Below are 23,856 nucleotides of genomic sequence, written 5' to 3' on the forward strand. Positions count from 1 at the left end.
TTAAATTTTTAAAGCTCTTCCACTCTGAATTCATGAAATATTTATCCCGGCCTGTCAGGGCAGGAACGATGCCTTGCCTGAGGACTTGGGAGAGTTAGTGTATGCGTATGCTCACTGCAGACATCTGAGGCCTTTATCTGCAAATGTTTTACTTCGCTTCTAATGTCTTTCTAGCTGCAGTTTACAGTGTTCTGCCACAGTTTATTGAAGCTTTATAAATATAGTGGCGAGTTAACATATGTGATTGGGGATGTATGTGCTAGATATGGGGATATATATCAGCTCATCTGACATTTGGTCTTGTGAATATTTGCATTCTTTATAAGATAATGCTGGGGTTTATCTTGGAACTTGTTGTTGTGGTGTTTTTCCGTTATTTCTTCTGAAAGCTATCAATTGTGCCTGACCTTTCCTTGACACTGCAAGCACCGATTTGACAATGATAGAGTGTACAAGGACATAGTAACGGTAAAATGGCACAAATCAGAAAAATCAGGATACTTAAAAAAAGATTTTTTTAGACTTGCACCTTATTCAAAAAATGACTAGGTAGCAAGCTATACTCATCCGGTTTGAGGTACTGGTCAGCTGAGCTAATAGATCCCATGATAAGTATCTAAAATTATGGAAGCCCTGGCTGGTTTCTATATATCACACTCAAATTAGTTTACTGCAGACGACCCCCCTCCCTTCCACCCAACCCCCAGCAGCCCCTTACAAGCTGCAGCGAGTTGAGTGGCTGTGAAGTGGCCCACCCATTTTCCTCTCCCAACCTTTCCTACTCAGCCTGTTCCTTTCCTGGTTAGTGATGAGCAAACATGTTCTTAAAATATTTGTATGTATGTACGCTAATTGCTCATATTCGCCGATCATGAACAATTTGTTTGATCATTGGAATGTTGATAACGATCATTTTCGAACAAATTAAAACTTGCGAATGTACGCAACCGTGTAATTTACGCTTAGCACCTGATACTCTGTATGCATGTGCGTAGCTCTAGACCAAATCATACGCAATCTGTACGCAAATAAATGCAAATGAAATGGGAACGCAACTGCACAATTTACTATTTGCACCTGATAATCTGTACGCGTGTGTAGACCGAAATGTACGCTCCTACTGTTTGTTTGCTATTCGTTCGTGACTGTTCAGCAAACATGAACACGAACCGATCACAATCATTTTTTTTATGTTTGTGTTCGGGATATGAACCTGAACATTGGGATGTTTGCTCATCACAAGTCCTGGTTTCCTTTCTCTTTTCGCCTCTCTTGTCTACACTGATCAAGAGCCTTTTGGGAATTACTTTCCACCTAGACATCACTGGCAGCATGCTGACTACTTTGAGACCATGTATATGCATCTTTCATGGTGAAAAGATTGTTACCGTTATTGTTCGCTGTTTCATTGACTACTTTGTAGATGTACCAGAAGCTTGCGTTTGTTTCTACAATTTCTCAACTTGGTTTACTATCTCGGCAAGGATTGTTTAACTGCTGGTCATTGTTCCGGTTTGTTCTGGAATTCTCACATAAAATAAAGATAATTGATTAAATAAATAAATAAATAAATAAACTCATCTCACTGTTAGCTTCCAGTGCAGCACTCTCAAATCTCAATCTCAAATCATGTTCCACATGTATAACCCCTGAGGTACCAGTAGAGAGGAAACTACTAACAATTTTTTCATATATGTAATTTCAGTGACTTATATGTCACCTGCCACTTGTGCCACCCAAGACACGCACCCCGGAAACTTAAGCCAGTTTTGAGATTCCGAATTTATATTGTTTTCTATAATGTTACAGCTTTTTATTATTTTTACTACTTTTATACAATACAAGGCTATGTTCACACTGCGTATGAATCCGTCCGTAGTGCGAATCGCGAATATACGCACATAGTTTTGAGGTGGATGCGTTCGCTTGAAAGTATACGATATAGACCCGCACAATGCACACTACGTATGAGCTTACGGCCGGATCGTATACGGCGCCGTGAAAAATGAACAAGACCATTGTTTGAGGATGGATTTCCATGCGGTCCCGTACAAAGTACTTATTTCAGCCAAATTAAACTTTATTTTTCGATCCAAAAGGTTCTGTGTGGTTTACGGGGCTGGGCGAAGATTTCCAAGTAAATGACCTGCCTCAGATAGCTTCAAAACAAGCTAGGGAAGCATAACTGTACTACGGGTTTCAGCCGCATATATATGGCGGCGTACGATCTACGGACGGATTCATACGCAGTGTGAACATAGCCCAAATATGAAAACACTTAAAAGGTTTATCCCAAGATTACAACTTATCGCCAATCTATAGGAGAGGTGACAAGTGCTCAACAGGGATCTGACTTCTGGAAAACCGCTGACAAGAAGTATCAGGGTCCTCAGTGTTGCACACTGACACTCCATTCAAGCTCTAGTAGTCTCATAGTGAAAGCAGATAAGATAGTGGCATACAGCCCCCCGACTTACTTGAGCAGTCTCGTAGTGTGTAAGTGGAGTAATGGTTAAGTGTGTATACGAATGAGTGCTTCATTCTCAAAGTGGCACATTTTCATGATCAGTCTGGGTCACAACCCCCCACCAATCACTTATCTATCCTTTCAAAATGTCATAAAATTTAATCTTGATATAAAACTGTAGGAATTTTTTTTTTTTTATTACAATGAGGGCTTTGATTATGGTAAGTGTTATTTTTTTGTGGAACAAACTGTATTTTTTATTGGTTCTTCTACATACAACTTTCTGATCCTTTTTTTATTACAGTTTTTAGGCAGGAAAGATGAAAAATATTAGTCATTCTTAGTTTTGTCATTCCCCTTTGGAATAACCAACACCATGCGGGTCAGTATGATTATGGTGATATCCAATTCGTATGACTTTTTTTTATGATTTTCTTCCTTTGCATAATATAAGTTGGGATACATTTAGGAACTTTCAATCATTTTTTGGCACTTTTGAGGCTATGTTCACACTCAGTAAAAATGATGCTCATTACTGCCAAATTATAACTGAAGCCAATGTAATGCATTGAAATCAATGGAATGATGGCCGCCCAATGCACACAGTGTATTAAAGGTTGAGAAAACAGACAGGCACCTTGTAAGAGGAAAAAGAGACTGAATGGTGAAAAGGCACCCAACTATATGGCCCTTGGGCTTTGTGTATATCTCTCCTCAATGAGAGGGTAATGACAGGTCCAGGTGGTGAAACCAACACAGCAATGGGATGCAATGGCTTTGCAGATCTGACCCTCTGATGGACTGCTAGGCTGACTGTACCATAACCATGGGTTATTCCCAAAGGGGCATGTGCAAATGATAGGTAGAAAATGAAGAAGAAATATGGTAATCTAGGTCAGCGCTGTCCAAAAGAAGACAATCAAGGTGTCCAAATAGATAAAATGTAGAAATTTCTTAAGTAAAAAAAAGCACATTTGTGACGCGTTTTGAGGACATGTGTCCTCTTCCTCAGATATAAAATAGTCCACAACAGGGAGGCTAGTGTGTTTAGCCAAAACATCATAGGGGTGTGAATAAAGCCAAAGATTTTTTTTTCACTTTTTCACACTACGTAAAAAACACGACCGCATTTCATAACAACGACCGTTGTTTGTGCAAATACAGCCGTTGTTATGAAATACGGCTGTGTTTTTAACGTTTTGTGAACCCGGCCTTAAAGTGCTGTCTCCCATATATTCTTTAGATGGTTTGAAATTTGAGCCCAGTCTGGTGAGGCAAGCATTTTCCTTATTTTTCTAATCTTCTTTCCTTGCTGGTGTTGTTACTTTGTGTACTTTACAGGAAGTGCGTACAGAAATAAACTGCCCATGTGGGCATCCCTGAAATGTGAAGGCAGATGAAAAAAGATTTCAAATTTGATTTCAAAGAAAAAGATTTTTGCTGGACAACCCCTTTAACCCCTAGAAGGCCCTGGGCATACCTGTACGTCCAGCAGTCTCTATGGGCGTTCAGAGGGGGTCCGCACGGCGGCCCCGCTCTGAACCACTGCGATCCCTGGTGCCGCTTGTAGCATGGGACTGCAGCTATTAGCGGTCCGATCGCCGTGCCCACTAATTAAGTCTTCAGATGCAGCTGTCAAAGTTGACAGCTGCATCTGAATACTTATTGCAGCCGAATCCCTGGTGTCTAGTGGGTGGATCGCCCCCCCCCCCCCGGCGATGCGATGGCGGAGGGGCGATCCCTGCGTCCGGCACTGGCTGGAGTCTGCGCCATAATGTCTCTGATCACAGCTTGGCAATCTACAGTTTTTGCCTGCAGCAGCCAAAAGCAATAGAGTGCCTATCTCATTGATCTATGCAGTATTACTATACTGCGTAGATCTCTATGAGAGATCAATGTGGCTATACTAGAAGTCCCTCAGGGGGGCTTCTAGTATATGTGCAAAAAAAAAAAGAAAGGAAGCCAGTTGCCAAGGGGTGCCTCCTAGTGGGGAGAGCACCAAACCACCCTGATAAGTAGTCCCTCAGGTCCTCACTCTGTTGCGAGCTTTGGGACCTAAATAGGGAAACACCAGGGTGGCCCCTATAAGTCAAAGTCTAACTCTGTGGCGAGTATAACGACATAAGACAAGGGTTACCAAGGCTAGGCATCCATCCACAGACTGAAGTTTCAGGGTATCTGCCCCTCGTCAGTGTGGAGTAGGATTTTGGCTACCAGGGGCAATAAAAAATAAATCAACAAAACACTGAACTCTGAGCTCCACAGACCGCTTCTTTGTATGTATATATATATATATATATATATATATATATATATATATATATAAAAGAATAGATGTATAATAATAAAATACATGATATAAATAAATAATATATATATACTGCAATGTGAATAAAAGATAAACTAGCAGCATGAAAACTAAATATATCCCCACGTACTGTAAATAAGTATAAAACACATAAAAAGTACATTAAAAAAAAACATAAAACAATTAAGTATGTGTATGCGACACTAAACTTGCAATGGAGGATCCGCACAACAAGTACAGAAGAAAAAAGAGGGGGATAATACCACATAGAGCTTAGTATATCACACATACTCCATATACTCATTTAAATCCTGTGGAATGAGAGTCTTAAGTTTAAAAATCCAATAATTCTCTCGCCTTCTCAACCTCTGAAAATGCTGAGCCAATATACTTTTCAAGAAGCGTGCTTTCCTAAATGTGGCCCTTGGTTGCTCTGGCAAAATATCTTAAGGGTGCCTTCACACATACCATATCGCTGCGTACTTATCGCTGCGAGTTTCTCGCACATAAATCCGCAGCGATACTGATTGCTATCAAGTCAATGTATGTGTATTATTGCTGCGTGTTTGGTGCAATTTTTACATGCGAGTATTTTGTTTTTCACATGCGAGTTCAACACCACAAAAAACGCAGCTACTTTCTTGCGAGTTCGGTGCGATAAATACGCAGCGATATGGTATGTGTGAAGGCACCCTTAAGGAAAGGGTCCAGTTTTAGCTCAGACCAGTGTTTAGACAGAATGGACCTCATTTCCCTATTGTCACTAGTGAAGGTTGTGATGAAGTTGGTGCTGTAGGCTATGTTCACACAACATCTTTTCATCTCCGTTTAAAATGACGTCCGTCATTTTGAGTGTAAAATAACGGACGTTATTTAACAGCCTGACCTCCCCTTAGTGCACTGACGGGTGTTTGTACATTATACTAGTTTGGTTACTAATTGGACTTTGGCTGTGGCTTAATTGGAAAGTCCATTGAATTTAATAGTAAAAACTGAGACAGAACGGTGACAAAAGGAAAACTGTGTGTGAACTACAAATAAAAAACCTCCGCTGTTTGCAAAAGATGTCCGAAAATAATTATCAAGTTCATTATTTTGACGCCTGTGGCAAAAACGTCCATTATTCAATACGCTGTGTGCTTTGGACGTCCGTCTTTCCATTGACTTCATTGCATTGCAGTCAGTAAAATCTCAGCAAAAACTAACGTTATTTTAAATATGAAAATCGGACGCCTTTTTAATATTTTTGACGTTGTGTGAACATAGCCCTCCGCAGCTTGCTGACTGCTCTATTCGTTTATATATATTATTTATGTGTGTGTATATATATATATATATATATATATATATATATATATATGCCAGTTGTATATATCTCTGTGGGGCATACCATTAAATACACTAAGTTTTGGGTTTAATTTTTAGTTACATATATTATATTTTTATCATCACTCATAGTTGAACATTATGTATGGACTTAAAGTATGCATCCATGTCCATAGACTCAGCATCACATAGTTGCTACATTGAGTTTATTTGTTAGGTTTATGTTTTCAAACCATATCTTTTTAGAGAGCGCAAAGTTGCTTATTTTTTCTTCTATTTATTAAGTTATGTCATCTGTTTAATTATATCAATTTGTTGTTTTTATGTATCTTTCTGCTATAATTAAGACTTCATTGCCATGCTCACCAGACAGTGATATGCCCCTTTGTAACAGCACTGCCCTAACCTTTTCATTAACAGCGGCACTGTGACTCCGCCCCTTCTAAACACCGCTACAGCCTCTACCTGGTCGTGCACTCCACCTATCCCATCCAGGTGGTGTAATGACTTGTCTTACGGTATAAGACAGATCTTGCATGCCCAGAGCATAGGCGTATTTCATGCCATGGAGAGGCCATAGTACAGTGTAGGACTGTCCCGTGTATGAGGCCACCGTAACGTGGTGGGGTAGTTTACACCATTTTCAAATGGTAACTAAGAGCCTCATTATTTTTGTGGAAGTTTTTTTTGGCAGTTGGGGGGGCTGCTTTTAACTATTTTCATGTCTGTAGTGGGTCTCTATCTTGCCATTGCGGTGAGCTGTTGCATTTTTTTGTGTTTTTGTGTGTTTGCAACTTCAGCTATAGCAACGTACTCCTGCCTAGTGTGAATGGTGTTCTAGGAGAGCTGACCAAATTTGCCTTTTTTTTTCAACGCTACAGTATAGTGGTGATTTGGCTTGCAGCATCAGCCAGACTTTCCCGTACTTGTGTACCCACCTCCTCCTGTCATCTTCATGACGTAGAGGTGTTGTGGATTTTGGCAGTTCCCCTGTCCCATACCAGTACTGTACATTGGTTCTGCTGCTTTGATGTGTAATAATACTAAATGGCATTCGCGGGTAATGATGTATTTACTGCCACTATTTATGTTGTGGATCCACGGTTCTTACGACTTTCTAAGTCTGACTATAACTCGAAATGATTGAAATACATGTATGCAGATCCGCGGATCCCTTAAGCAATATAACAGAATGAATTTTTTTTCATAGTTCTATAGTATATAGTACAGGCAGTTACAAATGTGACAATTATTACCTATTATGTATGTTTTTTTTTAAATATTATAACATGGCTTTATTGGAAAAAGGGTAATTATTATTGCTTACCACTATATTTTTTTATTTTATTCTAATACATTTTACTTTTTACTTTTATTCCCCCCTTACCATTAAATAATGGTTTCTTGAATCTAGAATCCATTCAGTTTGCATGACACAACACAGAATAAATGGTGTAGCGAGTATATTAGTATTCAAATATTACACAAACATTAAACTATCCCGCATTAATCAATATGGAGAAATCTAAGAATTATTTTAGCAGGTTAGCAAATTGGCACATGCATTTTAATTAGTGATGAGTGAGCATGCTCGTCCGAGCTTGGTACTCGATCGAGTATTAGGGTACTCAATGGTACTCGTTACTCAGACGAGCATCTCGCGATACTCGATGAAATCTCATCATCCATTTCCTGTAAGTTTGCGCGCTTTTTCTCAGCCAATAAACATGCAGGAGACTCTTTGGTACATCCTGCGATCACGTTGGATCCATACATGTAGATAGCAGCGATTGGTTGGCCAGATCAGATGACCCTGCCATATAAAACTCGGCGCCGGCAGTGCTCGCTTCAGACGCATGCTGTGAGAGATCAGGGACAGAGCTGCTGCTGGTCAGGGAGAGTATCAGTATAGGATTTAGCGTTCCAGTAGGCAGGGTATATACTAGCAATATAAACAAACAGCCCTTTTCAGGGCTTCAAAGCTTTTATTAATACTATTACTACAGACTGCTGGCTGGGACTTGCAGTGCTGCTATCACGATTTAACCAGCACACTGTGATGACCGGCTGCTGGCAGAAAGGGGACATTAGGTGTTGCATACAGACCCCTAAGAAGTGCTCAGTGTACTCTTTTTTGATTTTGGGGCTGGTGGTCCTGCTGTACTACATTGGATTGCTGGGATTCGTAGTACACCTGCAAAGTACTTTGTGACCTAACTGATATTGGATGTCCAAGGTTTGATGACCAGCCTGAGAACGATAGAGGCTAGAGATGGCTTCTGAAGGGGAACTTGTGACCCTGGCATGAAGGTCTAGATCTGGTGATCAGGTGGCTTGGCCCACAGAATCCTAACTCGCTTCAGAGAAGAACCTGTTGCAGTTATAGCCGACATCCATCAAAAGGTTCATTCATTTATTGTCATTTACGCACTCTCCACCAATATCACTGCTACATTATAAATTGTATGTGCTACTGTTGCAGACAGCAGTGGAGAGGCTACCTGCTGCTTGGCTTGATCTGAGATTCAGCAAAGCAGAAAAGCAGTGCATCAATCCCATCTATTATTACAGGACAATATAGCACTATACCGTGCATTTATTTTACTGACTGCTTCTGGGAAAAAAAAAAAAAAAATGAAAAAGCCCAATTAGGCAGTATTGCATATACAGTATATCTGATACTGGGTATGAAGGGTACCACTCAGCCTTTAATAGAATATAATGGTTCAGCGATAGAGTAGAAAACAGAATTTTTTCCCCATGAAGTGATATAAGTAATACATTACCTTCACAATGGTGTTACAAAGCTAAAATATTTTACAAACACAGTTATAGTTAAAAAAAGGCGGTGCACAGAGTACTGCAGTGCTAAACTCTAGATCAGGGCAGAAGCCCAAGGCACGCCCGCCCCCAGCACCACATGTTAGGGTTGCGGCGGTGTCTCGTGCTCCAGGCCCCTGCACTCGCTTTTTCTGCCCCTCCCCCATGTGGATGCTGGGGCCCGTATGCCAGGCCTATCGCTGCATCCTCTTCGGCCCCTGGGGGCGCCTCACCGTGGCTCCCTGCAGTCACAGATTTAAAGGGAAAGTACGTCCCTAATTGGTTATGCACCCAAACACCTCCTTACTATAAATAGAGAAATATGTAGGGTTGCTAAACGGCACTGTGGGCTCAAGGCTCAAGTCGGGTGCTCTGCCCCAAGGTTCCAGACCCAGGTTCCAAGGTAATTCACAAACAAGGCAAGAGGCGGCACTCCAATATAAAGTGAACAAAAAGTGGTGTTTATTCACCCAGTATGCAACGTTTCAATCTACTCGTTGAGATGCTTGACAAAGATCTCAACGAGTAGATTGAAACGTTGCATACTGGGTGAATAAACACCACTTTTTGTTCACTTTATATTGGAGTGCCGCCTCTTTCCTTACTATAAATATGTGCACCTGCTCTTCTTTGTTGGAGCCTCTGCATGCTTACCAAAGCGTGTTGTCCCAGCTCTTTGTGATTCCTGCCCACGATTCCTGCCCTGTTCCTGCTGCCTGTAGTTCCAGCCATCAGTACTGCTTTGTACCTGCGTTAGCAAGCCAAGCAAGGGGAAGAAACCTGAGGGTCGTCTGCTGCAGCAAGTCCGTCCCAGCTTGTGGTGGGCACTAGTGAAGACCAGGGGCCCCTTAGACTGCGCTGCGGTGGTACAGCGGATCCACAACTCCAGTCTTTACACCACAGACAAAAAAGTAATTCAAATATACATAAAGTTATCACATGACACAGCTATACTATTATCCAATATTATCATCATACAGTAAAGGTTACTTCCACATTGTTTCTGACACAATGCACTAAACAAGGCTCAATTTTAACAATGGTGCCTATACAAGGCTCAAATGATATATTCATACTATGATCATTGCCACTACATAGTGACTGAATATTACCATGTTGCAACTAAATAAACACAATTTCACTGTAAAAACACTATGTACTCTCTGACCACTCTACGATAACCAATAATGCTACTATACAAGGCAAGTAAGGCCACCACACCATGAGTCCTTCACTACCACTTCATATTGACTCATTAATATTATCATACTGCTACTAAAAATAAAACTACTATGCAAATACTAATATTAGCACCATACATTGACCATGTACTGGTAGATATCAGTTCTATACAGGCACTCTGCAGACTTTGTAGGTGAATACAGTATAGTACAATCCAATGACTTCCAAGTAATGTCTTTAATTGGAGTGGACCACTTTCCCATTTTTTCCACTTGGGACAGACAATAACATGTTTACAGAATTTCCAGACATCTTCGGCCTTTCACTTTTTCCAGAATTCTCCTAAAAGTGTCTAAAAGTGTCCTAAAAGTGTTGTTATAACTTCTAAATCTAAATCAACCGTAAATGAGAAATAAAGCAAGTTTCCAATTTACATTTATTATTATTATTTGTTAACATGCTTTAAAACAAAGCTATACTTATTATAAATCCAGGTCCAGTCTCCTGAAGGCAGATTTTTAGTCTTGGGCTGGTTAAAAAAAAAAAAAAAAAGAGACTAAACACATGAAGTCCCGGCCAGAACAGAGAGTCACAGCTCAACGTGTCCATCAATCACATGACTGCCTTCTCTGTGAGAGCAGATGACCTGGGAAACACTGGACTTCCTGTGTTTAGACTCTTTGGTGAAAAAAGGGTCAGAACACAGGAAGTGCTGTGTTTTTTATGATTACTAAAAAAAGAATTACAATGATTGTAAACTGCAAACATTCCTTATTTCACTTCTACTGTCGATTTAGATTTTCAAAGTTATAACGACAGTGAACACTTTAACTTTTACTAACCTACACAAACTCCTTATCCTGCTGGTAATCCCAGTTCTTTGCCTGCTGTCCCATTTGCTCACTACTGGGCCATAAAATACTGTACATCGGATATAATATTGTCATAAGTTTTACTATCATCAAAAAATAATGCAACTTAGTTCCCTTATATTGTGCTACAGACATTATTTTAGTCCCATTTAAATATGCTGTAAATGGGATGTTCTTTGTGCTTCATAAAGTAACATTAGCAGGTTTAGTACCCTACTCCGTAGTAGTTCCTGCACACAAAATTAGTGTTACAATGGTGCACAGACTGCTCCCTAAAACCATGTATCAATGAAAACCCATGTTTCTCTAACATATACTGCTCACCAAGGTCACCTCTATTTCACGAAGCACTTAGTTGCCCCTTCATCCTAGACTTCTCCACATTCCCTCATCTCTCATAGACTCCCCCAAACCCCTCTTTTTCAAACAGTTTGCTTGTCAAGCCTCTCTCTTACACAGACTGCTTCGTATGGAACCCTCTCTTACAGACTGCTCCCTGCTCCAGACAGAATGATACCCAGCTCCTCCTCCTTTTTTGCAGATTGCTTTTTACTGACTTCTCCTTATATTTCTTTATATCACAATTGTCTCTTAATGTCCCCTCTCTTATACACTGTTCATATTCAATGTTCCAAAAACACACTGCTCCCCTTCCACACAGACCGCTCTACTCTTCACTAGGGATGGTCCGAACAGAGTTCGGTCCGGGTTCATATGAATCTGAACTCTCGGTAATGATTCCCGCTGTCTGCCTGCTCCGTGCAGCGGGCGGATCCAGCGGCAGGACCGCCTGGAAAACTGGGATAAAGCCATAGCCATAGGCTGTATCCCAGTTTTCCAGGCGGTCCTTCAGCTGTATCCACCCGCTCCACGGAGCAGGCAGACAGCGGGAATCTGATGCCAAGCGTTCGGGTTCATACTAACCCAAACCTCGGAGGGTTCGGACCATCCCTACTCTTCACATTCCATGGTCTGTTGCAGGAAGCTATATGCTGACAGTTCAGCTTCCTGTTACCTGCCTGATAAACAGATGGGATCAGGAAGAAAGCTATAACAGTATGCCGCACAGGACTCTCTATGAGTGAGCTGAAGGCATAATTCCTCAAATTCTTTTTATTTATAAGTATTCTAAAAAGCTACAGAGCCCATGAATGCACTTTTAACTCCATTACTGCCAAAAGAAAATCGAAGTACACAAAAAATAGCTTTAAGAACAGGGGGAAGAGTTTGTATTTTATAAATCCTTTTCATAACACAATTAGTATGAGTCTGAGCACATTTATTTGTCTTCTTACAATAAAATAAATCAGCTGAACCCGAAAATATGGCATCCTTCTACTATTTCTCCTTGTAGAATAACATTTGTTACATTCAAGCGGCATATACCTGATTCATTGCTTCATTCTACGAATTGCTTTTGTTAGTTTCCACAATTTATTTTCTGATTTTGCTATTGATCTTTTAGAATGAGAGGAAATTCAGAAAGAATTATTAAAGTAATTGCCCAAAAAGAAGAGAAGATTAAGAAGAATGCGGCAGAATAGACAGAAGAGCGCGATAAGGAAATAGAATAATTCTGTTTATAACATCATAACACATTATAACCTTTACATTTACAAGTAGTGTAATGTACTTTGTACCCTGGAGGGATGTGATATAATTGTTTAGTTATGATCATAAATAGAGATAGCAGGAGCAAAGTGTCAAACGCTGTATATGCAGCTGATGCACTCCTGACAGGATACGGGAAAGCAAAGAATCTGAATATATTAAATGCAGCAGTGTCCAGGGGAGGATTAACTAAGATCAAGGTTTATTAAATCTTCCAGATGCCAAATAGTTCTCAGCACACAGTCTATTAAACAGGCTCATGCACAAGAAAGCAGAGATAATCAAGAGCAATGGTGGCAGGTGGTACAATATGCCTATTACTAGCGTATACTGTTTGCCATATCAAGCCTTCCACTCGTGTAAAGTCACTGCATTATAATGATAGATTATAAAAGTATACAAAGCAGTATATATATATATATATATATATATATATATATATATATACACATATACAATCTTTTAGACTTTCTGTAGTAATCAAACATGTATATTCACTTTACAAAATAAACTAAAAGACATGTATCATATCATTTCTACCAAAGCAAACAAACATGCTAAAATATATGCATATATACACATTTTTTTTAACTATTACTGTTATACTGTATAATCCCAATTCTAAAAAAAAAAAAGATGGGATGCAGTGTAAAAGGTATCTAAATGTAAATAAAAGCACAGTGCAATGGTTTGAAAATCTCATACACATCATGCATTGGAAGTGAGACATTGTACTATGTCATGAAAAAAAATGAACTCATTTAAATGGTAATAATGCATCTCCAAAAATGTTGGGACAGGGCCCTGTCTACCATTGTGTATCATTCTCTTAACCCCTTAATGCATAATCGCATAAATGTACGTGATCATGCTATTAAGGGTGCATACATAGAATCTCCCGGCTGCTCTTAGCATCTGGGGGCTGCCACTACGAGTGGTTGTTCTTTGCCATTTATTTAAAGAGATTTATCTGTATTTATCTAAATCACCCCAAACTGCAGGTACCATTTGTCTCAGTACTTTTTGTACGGTTGTGTTTTATAATGCACCCAGTGACTTGATTTGCCAGATTAATGTTCTTTACTCTGCCTCAGCTGGGTCATTGAGGCTTGGCCTAGGGCGTCCATGCTCTAGACTGCTACACCTCTCCTTCCTTCTCTCCTCAGCATCTGTCACGCCTCCCCTCTAGTAACTTTCATAGTCATCATGTTTTTACGCATGCGCCATCTTCGCCCATTTATGCAAGCACAGTTAGAGGTATGGGCTACACTTTGTAGCCACTCTCGCTGTGCTTGTGCTGCATAAATAAGATAAGCCAAATACTGGGTGAAGATGGCACAGGTGCACTGACAAGGCAGGCTACAACAAGAGGCTTCAGATGCTATGGCACGTGCTGAAACACAATGGAGACAATAACTACTGATGGAGGCCTGACATATGGCAAGAGGGTGGACAAGGAAGAAGAGGTGTAGCTAGGCTAGGGCATCGACGCCCTAGGCTAGTGCTTCTCACACTGTGAGGAGGGCCACACCAGTGAGGTGCCCCCTAGCGGTTGGTGAGGCCCAGCTCAGGAGCCAGTTTTCACAAAACTGCACAGTCCTTTTGCTGTTTGAAAAAATCTCCATTTTAGCAACATTATTAATTTATATTGTACTTGATTTATTAGCATATAGAGCTTGGGAGATGGGTTAAAGCTAGCCCTAGCAGTATTTTAAGATTTTAAATGGACTTTCACCACATATGTTGAGGCCCAGGCACCCTCTTGGTCAGTCTGGTGAGGCCCAGGCATTGCCTTGGTCTGTTGGGTGAGGCTCTAGTAGAAAAAATTTAACAAGCTCTGGCCTAGGCCATGCCTCATTGACTCAGCTAAGGATGTTTTTCTGGCAAACCAAGTCACCAGGTGCATTATAAAACACTAAACACATGATCGGGAAGGACTTCAGGACATCAGGGGAGACGAACAGTATATGCGGTTTTGGGGGTGAGGGTTAGATGAATACAGTATCGCTTTAACCATTAAATGGCCTTTACAGATTGCATTGGTGGTTCAGTGGTCCAGATTAGCAACCAGTGAAATTTTTTATCAGTACAGCCTGTGACCTCTTCTAGGCCTTCAAGGGCTGTCTGCAGCAATTGAGTCCACAGATAAATCGGATCAATGCAGTATGTATGTACTGCACTGACCTCTATGAGAACAGAGCTGTTGAGCTAGGGTCTCCTTATACTACTGACAGCAGACAGCGCCTTTATCAACAGCTTTTTAAAGTGACAGAATAAAGTTGCAGACAGAGGCACTATGTATCGGAGGAGGCTGTTGTCCCCTCCAACCTTGCCCCCCAGGCAGATACCCCTACCCCATGCCCCTATTTTCAGGACAATACTAGCAGTAGAAAAAGTGCCATTAATAGGTAATAACGCAGAGTGGTGTAGTACGGGGGTTCCTAAAGAGCTGACTTTCACAAAAGACAAAGCTGTCCTTGTGGATGTACAATGACATGGCTCTTTGATCATTATACACGTTCCTAGAAAATTCTGTATCTCCAATGATCAGAAATTGAGGAGATGAATTCCTGTCAATATAATCTATAAAAAAAGAATTGGTTTAGAACGGCAGAATAATAAAGAGGATAATTCACTAATGAAAAGTGACTTGAACACCAGTCTGTTCGTTCAAAGAAATTTGAAGCTAACAAGTATGTGTTGAGCGTTGCTTCCATAAAACGCTCCCTCTTTAATGAATATCATGACTAATTAATTCAACATCTGTTTAATGACATTGTGCAAGCAATAGCATATATATATTTGCTTGTCTCATTATTAATTCATTAGTCTTGTCGCTTTTAGAAATCTTATGTCTCTAACAAACCAATTTCGCTTCTGTCTTTTTTCGGTATTAGATATGATATAAATGAATTTTGGCAAAACTTATTTGGAGTTTTGCTATAGATTGGACATTTATAACATAGTGACCAACGTTTAACCTAGCCTGTATAACTGACGTAGATGACCATTATGATATACAATATCCATGATTGTAGTGCTTCATGCCCAACCTAGGCATAAATTAGTCTGCTTATTCCACATTTTACCATTCCTTATGTTACTACATAACTTGATGACATATGGTAAACACTCAAACCTCATAGAATTTGTAAATTCTCACATTGCTAGATTCACAGGTCATGTTATTTTGTTGAGGTTACCCTTGAACATTTGCCAAGTATTTTTTTGTATTTTTTTCACACATATCAGCCCTATAGGGCAAATTCATGTCTTGGCTTTCTGATGTGTTTTCTCTATCTGTACATGTGAATGTAACATGTCACTTATGCATGCGTATTTGATACATACTGAAAAAATATATTCAAAATGTGAATTGCAAGTGTGAAACACATGTATTCTCATAAAAAATGAATGGGCATGTATTGTATAAGTATTTCTGGTTTTCCATGTGTACAATTATAATTTTTCGTGTGTGTTTATAATTAGGCATCATGGTGGTCCGTGAAGCTTAAGTAGGCATGGTCCTGGAGATATCCATGATTGTAATCATGCCTCTCTGGGTGAGATTTACAGCACTTTATCCTTGTCCCACAGAGGGTACAGCACTGTGAATCTTTGCCTTGGGTGCGGGATAGGCTTACTATGCCTCAGCTTTAATACCCTAGGGATTGTCTGTCCACTTTCTCAAACATAATTCCCTCTTTATATCCTAAATCGAATGTACCTTCAGAACAGCGCCGATGCAAGGAAGCCTGTGCCGTGGCCCTTCTTTTGAAACACAGGCCGGTACACGTGAATAGAGCGGTGCCGTACACAGGAACCGGGTCGCAGTTCAAAAAAAGGACTGCAGCACCGGCTTAACCACGCCAGCGCCATTCCATACATGGTTTTTAAACTGAATCTTTCAAAAAATTTGTTTCTAGTATTTCCTTCCTTTACTAACTGACCTACACCTGACATTTTTTTTTATTTTCGTGTGACTACCATAACTCCTAACTGCTAGACCTGGACCTATCTTTTACACCTTATATTCAGTTACTTGCATGCTCTTGTTACCTGCACATCAAGAACATCTCTAAAATCTGTCCTTTCCTTACAATTGAAACCACAAAGACTCTGTCACTCTGACTAATTCTTGTCTTGACTACTGCAACTCCTTACTAATCGGTCTTCCTTCCTCTAAACTCTCCCTCCTCCAGTCCATCCTAAATGCAGCAACCAGACTTATCTTCCTCCTTAGTCATTACGCTGATGTCTCCTTCTGGGCCAGTCACTAAACTGATAAACCATCAAGTTCAGAATACAGTACAAATTCCTTATACTCACCCACAAAGCTCTCCACAGTACTGCACCTCCCTATAGCTCCTCCCTCATCTCTGTATACCTTACCGCCTGGTTTCTTCTTCTAACAATCTAAAACCAAAATCCTCCATAATCCAAACTTCTCATTCCTGTATACAAGAGTTTGATCAAGCTGCACCAGTTTTCTGAAATGCGATAGCTAAAACACAAACTAAAAGCTAAAACCTCTAAGTGTGCCCTAAGGACTTATCTCTTCAGGCAGGCATATAATATTTCCTTGAATGGCTTTTCCTTTCCCCCTCTCACCTCTCAGTCAGCAGTGTTCCTCTATGCGCCATGCACTCTGTATCTGTACACACATATGGTCCCTCAGAATTCTGAAGTGCTCCAGAATTTGTTGGCGTCATATTTATATAAAAAATATATGTCCATAACACTTTCTGACTTCATGCAGAGCAGAAAGCCACACAATTGCTTCAGATTTACTGCAGTGGCATATATATAAGCACCTAACAAACTATAAACTAGGGGCATATGTCCTATATACTATAGTATTTTAATCTAAGAGGTATGCCATTAAAATTTTTCTTCCCCATAGCTCCCAGTACAGCTTTTTCTAGTCAAAATGGCTGCTCATCTCTTCTCTATACAGTACTTCCGAGACAAAATGTTGGACCTGCACCTGCCCACTCAGCCAATCACAGGCCTCCTCCAACATCTTGTCTCAAAGCATGGAAAAGAGACGAGGAGCCGTTTGGATTGGAAGAAGCTGCAGGGGATCAGGGTAGGTGAATATCAATTTATTTTATTTTATTGGCGCCTCAGCATAATATTATTGTTATTTATTTTACTTTTTTTTTTTTTTAACTGGAATACCCCTTTATCATCATTCTTTAGTTGCTGAGGAATATACTGTACATATATTACTGTATATATAATACAATTTTTTTTATTAGAGAAAAGTTGTAATATTGTCAAAGGGTTTTTATATATAATTTTTTTCATAACACCCATTAAAATGAGGTTTGCATGGTGTTTTAGGAATACATAGCAGCTGTGGACTATACCTCCCTTACAGTTCCATACTGTTGAGGACATTTGGCAAGCACCAAGAAACCATTGTTTTGTCTCAGATTGGTTCTTTTGATAATAAAACGGAGCTTCTAAAAATAATGCTCACAACAGGGGATTGAATGGGTGCACACACAGAGGCAAGCAGCATTTCAGCTTCATCCTGCTGGGAATAGTTTTGATGAATAAAATATATGTGACTTATTATTTTTAGAACTTTCCTTTTCATATAAAATCAGTATAAAACATTCAAATTGGCAGAAAGATTTTACCTTGTACAGAATGTTTCACTGATAACCCTTAGCGCGTGTCGCTTAAGAACTAAGCCCACACCATCTTAGAAGGTGCCAGGTGTAATATACTGTACTGTACAATTGATGTCCTAGGGCAAAGGCTAGGTTTGGAGATTAATTGAGAATCTTGGCCATTTAATTCCTAAGACCAAGGATTGGGGGCAGTGTCACCCTATCAACCCCACCATGATGCGATTGGCCAGAGGCAAAGCCATATTAGGCATCTGTTAGCAGATATGTTTGACTGGGGTACCTAGGGTCCACCAGTTGAAATTGATCCTGGGGGCATCAATGAAGAACCAGTGAGAAAAAATATTCTGCAGGCTGTCAGTAAATCCTGGGAGCTCCCGACATGTACTGAAGGTCTGCAGCTGCTGTTCTTTTAGGGTCATAAAAGCATTGTACACTGGATGTTTTGGGGAAGGTCAGAATACATAGTTCTGTGGAAGCAGAAGTGTCTGGAATTGACCTCAAAATAGTATTAATAGGGGATATAAGAATATATATATATATATATATATATATATATATATATATATATATATATATGTATGTTTTTATGCTAAAGATATCACCATACCATCACACTGTTACTGATCAAATCCAGTAAACCAAGACCAGAATTACTAATAATACCAGTGTACTGTATAAGAAACAAATATTATAGTGACTAATACCACCATCCCCATCTCTCTACAACCCCTCCCCCCATCTGTATTGCTCCACCACCCTTATCTGTTGAACTTTTTTTGGGGCCTGGACAAACCCTTTAAGAGCTGAGCTCTGATTAATTGCTAAGGGTAACAAAGACTTTAAATGAACTGCCCTTTTGAAAATGTATGTGGATGCTGATTTAAATTCATGCAGTTATTCCCTAATTTAATATGAAAGAATCAACTAAAATAATTTGAGCCATTAAGGAGTAAGACATTAAAAAATGGTTGCATTTTAATGAACACCAAATCAGCTTCTATAAAGTTCTTTTGTTAGGCTCCCTTTAAGTTTTTTTTTTCTTCTTTTGCACTGAACATTCTTGTAATACTTGTAATTTACTGAAAAATCTGTGCCTATGCTAAATTCATTTCTCTATATTAGGATGTATACAACATCTGCTACATATTTTAAATTTAGGAATATGCATTTGTTCATTTAAGTCACCATGGGAATGAGGAGAACTGATGATAATGTGCACTTAGAAATATATAGTATTGTGCTTTTCCTCTAATATGAAAATTGTAGGCTTGAACTGAGATTGTACATTGAGGATCAAACATCCATGTAGTTAAAGGGGTACTCCGGGCTGGGGTTATTTTTATTGTATGGCCGGAAAAGGGGTGGAAATAGAGGCCACCGGTCACTTACCTACCCGGTTCCATCGCTGGGTCCGGATTGTGGCTCCCCGTTCTCCCATTCCACTTTCCGGTCTGAGCTGTGGCTTGAGACGCGACCTGGCGCTGGAACCGGGGGGTAGGTGATCGGTGGCCTCTATTTTCGATTTAACAGCTATATCAGTACTTATTCAGTAATGCTATGTGTGTTTCTTAAAGGGGAAGTCAATCAATAGGCTAGACTGATCTGGAGCACCGTTATGAACACTGCCCCACCCCCAGCCTGCCTGCTTCATTAATTATTATCAGAAGGAGTGGGCCGGCTCAAGCAATGGGGGTTGGGCAGTTCTCGGAACTGTACTCCAGATTGGGGATTCCACTTCTAACAGCATGTTAATAGCCCAGATTAGGAAGGTAAAAAATATACCTTCATCCTCAGCGCCCCATGCACAATAGGCGGCTATCAGCAAGTTAAATTTGTCTAACCTGCTGATATATATAAGATATATAGCTTACTAATATAGTGACCTCACATACAAAGCCAATAGTACTGGCTTTAGCATGTTTTTGAGTAATTTCTGACTGACAGGAGATAGAAAACAGCAGAATTACAAAATGCGCCCTCTTCATCACTCAAAGCAGCACACTGAGCAAGGCGGGATTCCGCAGCGGAGCGCTCTGCCGCTGAATTCCGACGTTCCGAATTCTTTTAAAATATTTAGTGTCATATGCAAATCATCTCCAGCTAAGAATGTGGGCTGTCCTCAGCGCCAAACTAGGACACTGCTACAACTGTTGACTGGCTGAGCAGGCCTTTAATGTCACCTCTCAAGTTCTGTCTCTAACCAGAAAGCAGCAGGGACTAGGCAGCGGATGAGCAAAACATGGGCACAAGCACTGGAACCCTGGGAGGTAAGTAGAGGTTTTTTCTTTTTCCACACACCCTCTCCCTGGGCATTTATGGAAAAAAAAAAAGTGGTAGTCCTGTCTGGAAATCTGCTTTAACAAGCTGCAAATCACTTTACAACTACAACCATAGTCACATATAGATCCATATAACTAATAAATCTTCTGAAACAATATCACAATATATTGTGTTTTTTTCTACTCTAGCCATCTTGTGACACCCATTTGAAATAGTTTATGGCATGAGAAAGTTAAGTAAGGACATATCTGTAAGAGGGAGAAATGCGTTTAGACATGTTCACGTTGTGTCCTTAAAAACTGCATCGCCTTGCAAAGCAGCAGGACTATATTAAAGAAAGGGGGAGCTCAATGAGCTTTTGTCTATGCACTAGTATGCAATCCCATTATTCTGACATTTACTTCAGTACTATGTACTTTGTTTTTCACCAGTCGGTTTGTGTTACAATATGTAATTATAGTTGTAGGCTTCCTTTTTTTATACATAGAGCTGATATGTAAAATTCCCTGTCTGTGTTTGCTGGCTTGTGTGCTGCCATTTATACACTATTTATACAACATGGTCTAAAGTGAAATTGGCTCCGTTGCCCCTAGCAACCGATCAGATTTCACCTTATATTCCTCACAGACTCTTTGGAAAATAAAAGGTGGAATCTGATTGGTTGCTTGGGGCAACTGAGCCACCTACAAACACAATATCACAGAACTGCCACCCAGATACTGGCGACAGTATTTTCAAAGCTGTATCACATATTAAAATATAACTTTTATTGTATACTAGCGTAAAACTTTAAAAACGCCACAAACATATATCGGCACACACTCAATCTGGTCGGGTGTAAGCCTCAAATGCCAGAACAATCTCCACTATGAGACAATCTCTACACATAGGGAGTGATAAACCCAGAACATCAAAGTACAATTCATCAATGGGTATAATATCTAAATAAACCCAAAGTACAGTTCATAGATGGATACAATTCATAAATAAATCCAAATAAACCCAACGCGTTTCCCAGTCTATCCTTGACGGTTCATCAGGGGTTAACTTTGTGTGTAAATATCAACACCTATAGAGACCTGTTCCCTAGGTGTTAACAAAACATGCACTGACTCTGTCTGATTCCTGTGCCGGCATCGTTACATCAAAACAGCGTCTTATCCACGCGGGTCGGACCATAGACCTTGTGCCAGCCGTAGGGGACCTAGTAAGGGGCTCAGTTGAGCCACCATTTTGAATGTTAACTTTTATGTTCTCTTTATCTGCAATGCTGTATCTGACACTGTCGGGAGAAAGTGTGGCATTATGTAAATATGGCGTCGCTGCACTGGCTGAATCAGACAGTCAGTGCATGTTTTGTTAACACCTAGGGAACAGGTCTACATAGGTGTTGATATTTACACACAAAGTTAACCCCTGATGAACCGTCAAGGATAGACGGGGAAACGCGTTGAGTTTATTTGGATTCATTTATGAATTGTATCCATCTATGAACTGTTCTTTGGGTTTATTTAGATTTATTTAGATATTTAGATACCCATTGATGAATTGTACTTTGATGTTCTGGGTTTATCACTCCCTATGTGTAGAGATTGTCTCATACTGGAGATTGTTCTGGCATTTGAGGCTTACACCCGACCAGATTGAGTGTGTGCCGATATATGTTTGTGGCGGTTTTAAAGTTTTACGCTAGTATACAATAAAAGTTATATTTTAATATGTGATACGCCTCTGTGATAATGGGCAACTGAGACAGTTTAAATTTACACCATGTTTGATAAATCTCCCCCTATGGTGAAAATTGATCAAACTGCTGTAAAGTAGAGCTGGCTCAGTTGCCCCTAGCAACCAATCAGATTCCACCTTTCATTCCTCACAGATTCTTTGGAAAATAAAAGGTGGAATCTGATTGGTTGCTAGGGGCAACTGAGCCAGTTTCAATTTACACCACTTTGATAAATCTCCCCTGTTTTTCTTGTAAAGAATGGGTATAATAATTTCTCCATATAAAGAACCTTACTGATTTCTCTGCTTACACTAATCTAACAAGTCACATATCACCTTCTTATGTACAATATTCATTCCCATGTATTTAGAAACAGTGACAAAAAAAACAAACCTACAGGCAAGTGATGCCTCTTCACATTCAGGGATTGATGCATAGATGCTTTGTCCCCAGAGACTTCATGCAGGGAAACCTGAATGAACAGAGAAAGGTTATATTGTATACATCTAGAATCGTCTGATGTGTCCCCATGAGAATCAAGGGAGACACCAGAAGTACCTAGAGACTGGAAACAGGGATAGAGAAGACGGTGAATAAAATAAAACGGCATGGTGGTGTTTGTATTAGAATCACCCTTCCCCTGCTGGCTCTCTGCCACTCGCCTCTCAGTGTTATATAAGCTGTCATGTAGCTAAGAGTTCTTTGCCGTCTGCAGTTTATCTCCAGAGTGTAAAAGTGATGTGCATGGGATGTGAAGGAGATGGAAGCTTGCAGGGAGCGCTCGAATTTTAAGAATCCTGGTTTACCCCGTGGACAAATTCACGGTAGCATAGTTGCTACTGTCAGCATATGGAGGCCCAAACAGCAGGGAAAAGATGAAGCGTAAATGATGTGAGTGGAAGCTGCGCACAGGGGTACAGTTACAGTAATTATTATCTTTATTTTGTATTACAGAGCGTTGCCAAGATTTTCCACACATAGTCCTATAGCTGAAGGATAAAATATGAGATATTGATGTAAGTAATTCCTAACCGTAAATACTAATCGGCGCCTGGGAATAGGAGTAACGTACATATGTAAATCACAAGCGTTCTTGGACTAGTCTGACTCAATTAGCTTAGCTATAATGTGCAGATAACTTTATTTCATTTATCTTTCTCTATTACGTAAATGGAATCAGGGGGTTCAATAGAGGAGAGCCTGGATACTATTACTGGAAGGATTCCATCTATACATGTAAGTGATCTACACACAAGATCATAATTGTAATATTTCTACTATATTGTATTAACATGCTGCCTGTGCTTGTTATGGTGGTTCAGTAATCAGGTTTAAAGTTTTGCTGCTGTAGAATACACAATTTACAGGGAATCTGTCAGCTGCAATTTATGTTCCAAACTGCTGACACTGTTAGATAGCCGTTAGGACAAGGAGACACCTGATACCTTTCATATATCCAGCTGTGCTTCTGGGAAATAAAAAAAAATATATATTTTACAGTTCAAATAGTCAAAGAGACTTTCCCAAGCTCCTGAAGTGCTCCAGTCTGTAACACCACCTTACTCCCCGCTCATATACCTGATCCTGCTTGGAACGCCAGCTTCCAGGTGTCAAGCAGGGAG

General features: G+C 40.0%; 1 long non-coding RNA gene across 1 annotated transcript in view; it reads left to right on the plus strand.

Moving 5' to 3' along the window:
- Nucleotides 1–23,453, plus strand: part of LOC138793794 (uncharacterized) — a 31,956-nt gene extending 8,503 nt beyond the window's left edge. Inside the window, exons 2-3 of the long non-coding RNA XR_011363351.1 lie at nucleotides 23,189–23,250; nucleotides 23,415–23,453. This is a non-coding gene — a long non-coding RNA (uncharacterized lncRNA). The remainder of the gene's footprint in view (nucleotides 1–23,188; nucleotides 23,251–23,414) is intronic.
- Nucleotides 23,454–23,856: the final 403 nt, after the last annotated feature.

The sequence above is a fragment of the Dendropsophus ebraccatus genome, chromosome 5 (assembly GCF_027789765.1).
Source record: "Dendropsophus ebraccatus isolate aDenEbr1 chromosome 5, aDenEbr1.pat, whole genome shotgun sequence".
Classification (NCBI taxonomy): Eukaryota; Metazoa; Chordata; class Amphibia; order Anura; family Hylidae; genus Dendropsophus; species Dendropsophus ebraccatus.